We start from the raw sequence: 7,280 nt of genomic DNA, 5'->3' as shown, positions 1-7,280 counted from the left end.
TGATAATTAATGGTGACACTGTCTGATTAGATTGTATTTTTGATTTTTTACACACTATACGTCTTTTTAATTCTATATAAATCTTTTACCGACATGTATTGGTTTTAACTCGCTGTATTTTTACATTTTACTTTAATTTATTTTCATTGTTTTTACCAGTTGTTTGGCGCAGATAGCCTCGCTGCTTTGCGCCATAAAGCACCAAACAACCAATCCTTCGTCTCTTCTGGCGCATAATGCTTGTGAACAATTTTTGGAGAGAATTGTCACTGGCGATGAAAAATGGATTATATGTGCGAATATTATATGTCAAAAACAATGGCTCAGTCCTAGAAAAAAAAAACCACTTTCGATCCCCCAAACTGGACTCCATCCGTGGAAAGTGATGCTTTGCATTTAATGGAACATCAAAGGAGTAATTCATTTCAAACTCCTCAATCCACAACGAACTGTCAATGCAGAGATATATAGTCAGCAACTGGAACGTTTAAATCAAGCCGTTCATCAGAAATGCCCTTCACTCATCAATCGGAAAGATGTTATTCTTCTCCACGACAATGCATGTCCACATGTGGTACGTTTGAAGCAACACAACATTATGGAGTTCGGTTGGGAAGTTCTCCCCCTACCACCATATTCTCCAGAAATGGCATCATCAGAATGCCATTTTTTCGTTCATTGCAACACTATCTTAAAATAAAAAAACGTGTGTAAACGTGGAAGGTGTTAAAGAGGACATCGACATGTTTTTTGCTTCAAAGCCAAGTGATTTATTTAATCAGGGCATTAACAACCTGATTGTAAGATGGAAAGGCATCATCGATAAGAATGATGACTATTTCATTTAATAAATGTTTTGATACACAAGTTGTTCGGGTTTTTTCATCTAAAAAAAGGGACATTAATTTATTGACGACCTAATACACATTTATCACTTAATCGTCTGCTTATCTTTTTGAAATCTCTATATCCTCGACACTAATAAATTTCACGCGACGTTCGATAGCCTCCTCATCAATGAATTATAAACACAACGTGTGATTCTTACCGAGTTACGTAACTAAACTTGTCATAACTTTTACTTTAAATAATTGATTTTAATTTTCTTGTTATAAAAAAAACGAAAACTAAAGGATCACGAAATATTTACCCACAAAATAAATAAATTAATAATACCTACACTAAACAGTCTGCTATATCATGACAGTATTATACTGATATGTACGGGTCTGTTATTTTAAAACATCAACAGAATGTGTTTTATCAATATGTAACTGTTGTTTATTCTGAAAGACAAGGAACGAGAGCGAGTGCCATCTACCTGTCTTTTATTGAAGTTTTTTTTTCAGGATCTTATACTTTAAGATTATTTATTTAAAGTTGAGATTATCGTTTGGTGATCTTCAGGCTGAAAGATCGTGTAATATCTCTGATATTATAAAAAACAACTGAATGGTTAAAAATTTTCGACTTTGTATTTTTGGGAAAGTATAATTCCTGACTTTCATCTTCTATAATTGTGTTTTTCTTCAAGCTAAAGTAATAACTGGTTCCTGAGTAATTTGTTTGTTAGCATTAATGTTCCTAATTTCTATGGAATCTTTATACTGGGGAACGTCAGTTTCTGCTCGAATTACTTATTTATTGTTAACAATGTTACTTCTGTGTATGAAATGGTGAAAATACACACAATAACTTTATAATTCATGAACCAGATTTGTTATTTCTGATAACCTTTTCCCAAAGGTTATGATCATTGTAGAAATACAAGTTGATGATAAAAAAAAATAATTTGAAGTTCAATGTACCATGTTCAGACGTTTCTGAATACAAATTACGATTTTCAGCGCGCCTCTGGTGGAGTGTAGTTTCCCTTGGGCTAATAGTTGTTGTGATATTGCAGAGAGGAAAAAGATAAGCTAAATACGTAATTATGATGGACAACTTGATCGAATTCTACTTGTTAACTATGATTTTCTAATCAAGCCAAGCGTTTTCCGATATTATACAGAAACTGAGAAGCACACCCTTGTGACAAAACCAATTCTTTATTATTATTTTTTTCCATATTCGATATGATTCCTTTCGATACCCTTACTATGACACTATTTTGTCACGTGATACATAACGTCACATGGTTCACCACAATTAAACAGTGTTATGAAAACACGCGTCTTCTACAACATTATTTAATGATATGTATCCTGGACAACAAAATAATAATTGCGGTTGAAGCTTAACAATATTACAGCGCACTCTATGTAAAACTTAGAAACCAACATAAACTTCCGTTTTCGTTTTACGTCATTTCCCTCATCAATGAGCGGAAAATTAAAAACAAAAAAGGGTTCTAAACTGAACCCATTCCTTACTAGATATTAGCGTAAAGCTACGTAAGGGCTATCTACACTAGTTACCCCTTATTTCGAACTGTTAAGACTAGAGTTCCACACAACACTTTCACAGTTCGGTACATTATTAACTAGGTCACTTAAAGACAGAAAATAATATAGCTAATGCAGTTAGTGTTACCTTAACAGCGTGTTTCCACTCTTCCCAAGCTCAGGATTATCAAGGAACAGAAGGTAGAGTAATATTATCCCGTATTATCAAGGAACAGAAGGAGGAGCAAGATTATCCCAGTTTATCAAGGAACAGAAGGTGGAGCAAGATTATCCCGGATTATCAAGGAACAGAAGGTGATTACAAGCTTATCCCGGATTATCAAGGAACAGAAGGTGGAGCAAGATTATCCTGGATTATCATGGAACAGAGGGTGGAGCAAGATTATCCCAGATTATCAAGGAACTAAAGATGGAGCAAGATTATCCCGGATTATCAAGAAACAGGGTGATTACAAGCTTATCCCGGATTTAATTTTATAAAAGTGCTTCTGTTAAATCGGATTAGCAGCAGAGATCCTTGTTTTGACTTCAGTCTGTTTAGCTTAAATTTCTAGTATCCCACTTTAATGTAACTCTCACACAGAACATTTAGTTTAACGTTCAAGTAGTAACAGTAGCTTAACGGTCACGTAGTAATGAAAGTTGAGCACGTTATTTATTGACGAAACTTTCAGAAATCAAAGTGCCATGTTTGGCGTTAAACTACAGGTACTACGTGAACGGTAAGCTACAGGGACTACGTGAACGTTAAACTACAGGTACTACGTGAACGGTAAGCTACAGGGACTACGTGAACGTTAAGCTACTGGGACTACGTGAATGGTAAGCTACGGGTACTACGTGAACATTAAACTACAGGTACTACTTGAACGTTAAACTACAGGTACTACGTGACCGTTAAGCTACAGGTACTACGTGAACGTTAAACTACAGGTACTACGTGAACGTTAAACTACAAGTATTATGTTAATAATACAGGACATTACATTTATACTGTTAATTATAACTTATATTAACAATCAACTAAGTCAGATTTTCGAAACATAATGTTATAACGTTATAAATCTCTCTAAAGGTTGTATGTTTCAAAACGCTATTAAACATAATGTTATAACGTTATAAATCTCTCTAAAGGTTGTATGTTTCAAAACGCAATTAAACATAATGTTATAACGTTATAAATCTCTCTAAGGGTTGTATGTTTTAATACGGCATTACTAGGCTATGTTTATATCCGTTTTATACATTTAATGTCTTATCTTCTCTCCCAAAATACCCTTAAAATTATACCAGTAGTACTTACTCCGCAACTTGTTAAGTGTTCTTCCTTACACGTACTTAGAGTTAAGTGTAACAATTGATGTTTTAACCAGTCGACTGAGAACTCAGTCAAAGGTTTCTGGGAGTGTTAAACAGAAACCTTTGGCTGAGTTAAGTGTTAATATAACATCCTGCACAATTAACAGGCTAACAGAAACCTTTGACTGAATTAAGTGTTAATATAACATCCTGCACAATTAACAGGCTAACAGAAACATATGGCTAAGTTGAGTGTTAATATAACATATTGTACAATTAACAGGCTAACAGAAACCTTTGACTAAGTTGAGTGTTAATATAACATCCTGCACAATTAACAGGCTAACAGAAACCTTTGACTGAGTTAAGTGTTAATATAACATCCTGCACAATTAACAGGCTAACAGAAACCTTTGGCTAAGTTAAGTGTTAATATAACATCCTGCACAATTAACAGGCTAACAGAAACCTTTGACTAAGTTGAGTGTTAATACAACATCCTGTACATCTGAGGTGTTAAATTATACAGGTACTCTATCACATTATTGTAGGCTAATATACAGAATGATCCTTGATACATGAGTGCTTTACTGATGCTGAGCTATGAAAAGAAAGAAAGAAAGACACTTTCAGAAGAGAATGTAGGATTCAAAGATGTAGTATCAAAACTAGCAGCTTTTGTACACCTTCCAGAACTGTGGGGTTGTACCACCTTCCAGAGCTGTGGGGTTTTACACCTTCCAGAACTGTGGGGTTGTACCACCTTCCAGAGCTGTAGGGTTGTACACCTTCCAGAATTGTGGGGTTGTACACCTTCCAGAACTGTGGGGTTGTACACCTTCCAGAGCTGTGGGGTTGTACACCTTCCAGAACTGTGGGGTTGTACACCTTCCAGAACTGTAGGGTTGTACACCTTCCAGAGCTGTGGGGTTGTACATCTTCCAGAACTGTGGGGTTTTACACCTTCCAGAGCTGTAGTGTTGTACACCTTTCAGAACTGTGGGGTTGTACACCTTCCAGAACTGTGGGGTTGCACATTTTTTTTATTTGTTCAACATGATGCTGTCTTTCAACTACTATAAGGAATGATAAATTTTGAATCGATAATTTACTGTAACATGCCCGTTGATTGAAAGTTAAGCTTTACAATATGGTTTCTGTCGAGGACTACCAATTTTCTGGTGTGAGGATTATCCACTCCCTGGTTTAAGGTTTAATCACTGATTTATCCAAGGCTATCAGTCCTTCGCTATGTTTCGTTTTGAAAAGTTAAGCGTCTCATCTTTTATAAAGCACTCGAAGAAGCTGATATGTGAATCACCATTTTGTTTTAGGAGAATATCAATCCTCGTAAATTACTAGCTGTTTAAATATTTAACATACATACATCTTACTCTTAATATTCAAAGCACACATGATAGCCAGATAGAGCAACAGATAACGGTCTTTCATATAGTATTGAATTATTATAATTGAGAAATTAAGCTGTTTGATCATTTAAGATATTAACCTAAAACTGGAAACACAACAAACTGTTTACTAAAGTGGTTAACACAAATGTTCTGTCTCTTATCCCTGATGTAGGAAACTTGTACATTTTAGATAATGTTTGAAATGTGAGAAACATGAAACCAAGAAAGCATTGGTTGCTGAAACCTATTACCTTAAACTTTTTAAATAGTTCAAATACTAAGGAATATTATCAACAAAACACTTAAAATAGATGAGTTGTTTCTGTCGTTTATCAACAGGAATAAAGAAATTGGTCAGACGCTGTAAAATCTATAATTAAAACAAAACCTGCCACCAGAGTATGGTGACGGTTCCTATGGATACAGTATAGAAATCCTCCAATTTCTATGTTTGGTCAGTTACGATATAAAGAACAAACTTCGCACTAAGTTTAGCTATTAATACATTTTGTTTTCAGAATATTATAATAGTTTGGCACGAAGGTCAAAAAGTTGGAGAAAAATTTGAACAATTTGGAAATTACAATTTTACTAGAAAGAGTAGATTTTTGGACAAAATCTCCACAATTAACATTTTACCACATATCGTGTTATTCTAAACAGAGATATTTATCTAAGATATTGGTCTAAAAACAATTAAAATATTACCACATATTGTATTATTATTATTATAAAGAAAGATTCTTATTTGAGATATCGATCTCGACAAATTTTTTTAGCAATTTGTGCAAACAGTATCATTTGTTTTTTCTACTTACGTCTAAACGTTAGTTCCTAATTACATTTAATATATTTCACTGCAATCATTTTAAGAAACAGTATTATTTTAATTACCATGTTCATAGATGAAAAAAACAAATAAAGTGATATCAGAAGTAAATAAATTAGCAGTAAACACCAGTAAAAAGGAGATATCTATCCTAACAGAATCCAAACTTTGAATTTTACAATCTATTTTATGCAGATGAACACATTTACTTGTACGAAAATAAGTCACGTCACCAAGTTTAAGAATATCTCTATAAAAATAAGGGTTAAATAGCAAGTTACTAACTTCTGTTTTTAGTTTCAAGTATATATTTACCATTAATGCTAAAGTTTAAGTATATTAGATTACATTACAGCATAGAAAATTAAGCCTTAAATGTTTACCACATTGTGGTGTAGCTTTATAATAACCTATAAAAACTAAATAACTCTTCCAATTCCCACTTTTCTCTAAATCATTTCTAAAAGGCATTTCACAAAGAATACATATGGTACAGGCACAATGCTCTCTGAATATTTTGACACGAAATATGACACAGCCCGAAACATTACTATTAAAGCGATATAACCGGAGTTTGACCTACAGTTTAAAATACATTAACAATGAGTTACATAAGCTATGATAGGTAATGTGTGTAAATCGAAACAGAGTCTATTAGATAGAGTAGAAATCACAGTCTCAACACTCAGGTCTAAGATATGTTTGAAGAACGTACAGTATGGAGAGACCTCCACAATAAAAGATCTTTTTATAAACAGACATTAGCTTAATAAGTGCTGGAAAAAGCTAGTCTTATACTAAAAAAACTCTTGCTCCTTACTCGATCCAATGAAAATATTCTTTAGTTCCTTCTCAAAGACTGAGGTAAAGACGTTCTTTTGTTCATCATCGACATCCAATATTTTCAATTACACCGTCAACAACTACATAAATCTTAGGCTTTATCTCAAAACGACAACATGACACACTAAGATCCCTAAAGTTGGGTCACGTCAGGGTTAAGTGGAAGCACCAGTTGCAGTGTGAACAACAATCCAATAATAAGAAAATCAGCAGCACGTGGGAGGGAGGCTCGTCCACACTGTTTGATCTTGGGGTCCTAGAACGACACATGAACGACTCTCTTATTTGAAAAACAAGAAATAGGTTATTTCCTAAATATTAAGCATTACACGAACTTTAAATGTACCTTAAAACTCAATCATCATTAGGTGGCTGCATCCATTGAAACTTCTCGAATATCATTTTCAAAAACTAAACATTTCTACTGACATTGGAATTGAAAAATTCATAGTTTTGGTTTGTATTTTACTGTTATTGAGTGGGACAGCAATA

Source organism: Limulus polyphemus, unplaced genomic scaffold (assembly GCF_000517525.1).
Source record: "Limulus polyphemus unplaced genomic scaffold, Limulus_polyphemus-2.1.2 Scaffold10191, whole genome shotgun sequence".
NCBI classification, from domain to species: Eukaryota; Metazoa; Arthropoda; class Merostomata; order Xiphosura; family Limulidae; genus Limulus; species Limulus polyphemus.
Note: the sequence above shows the minus strand (reverse complement) of the source record.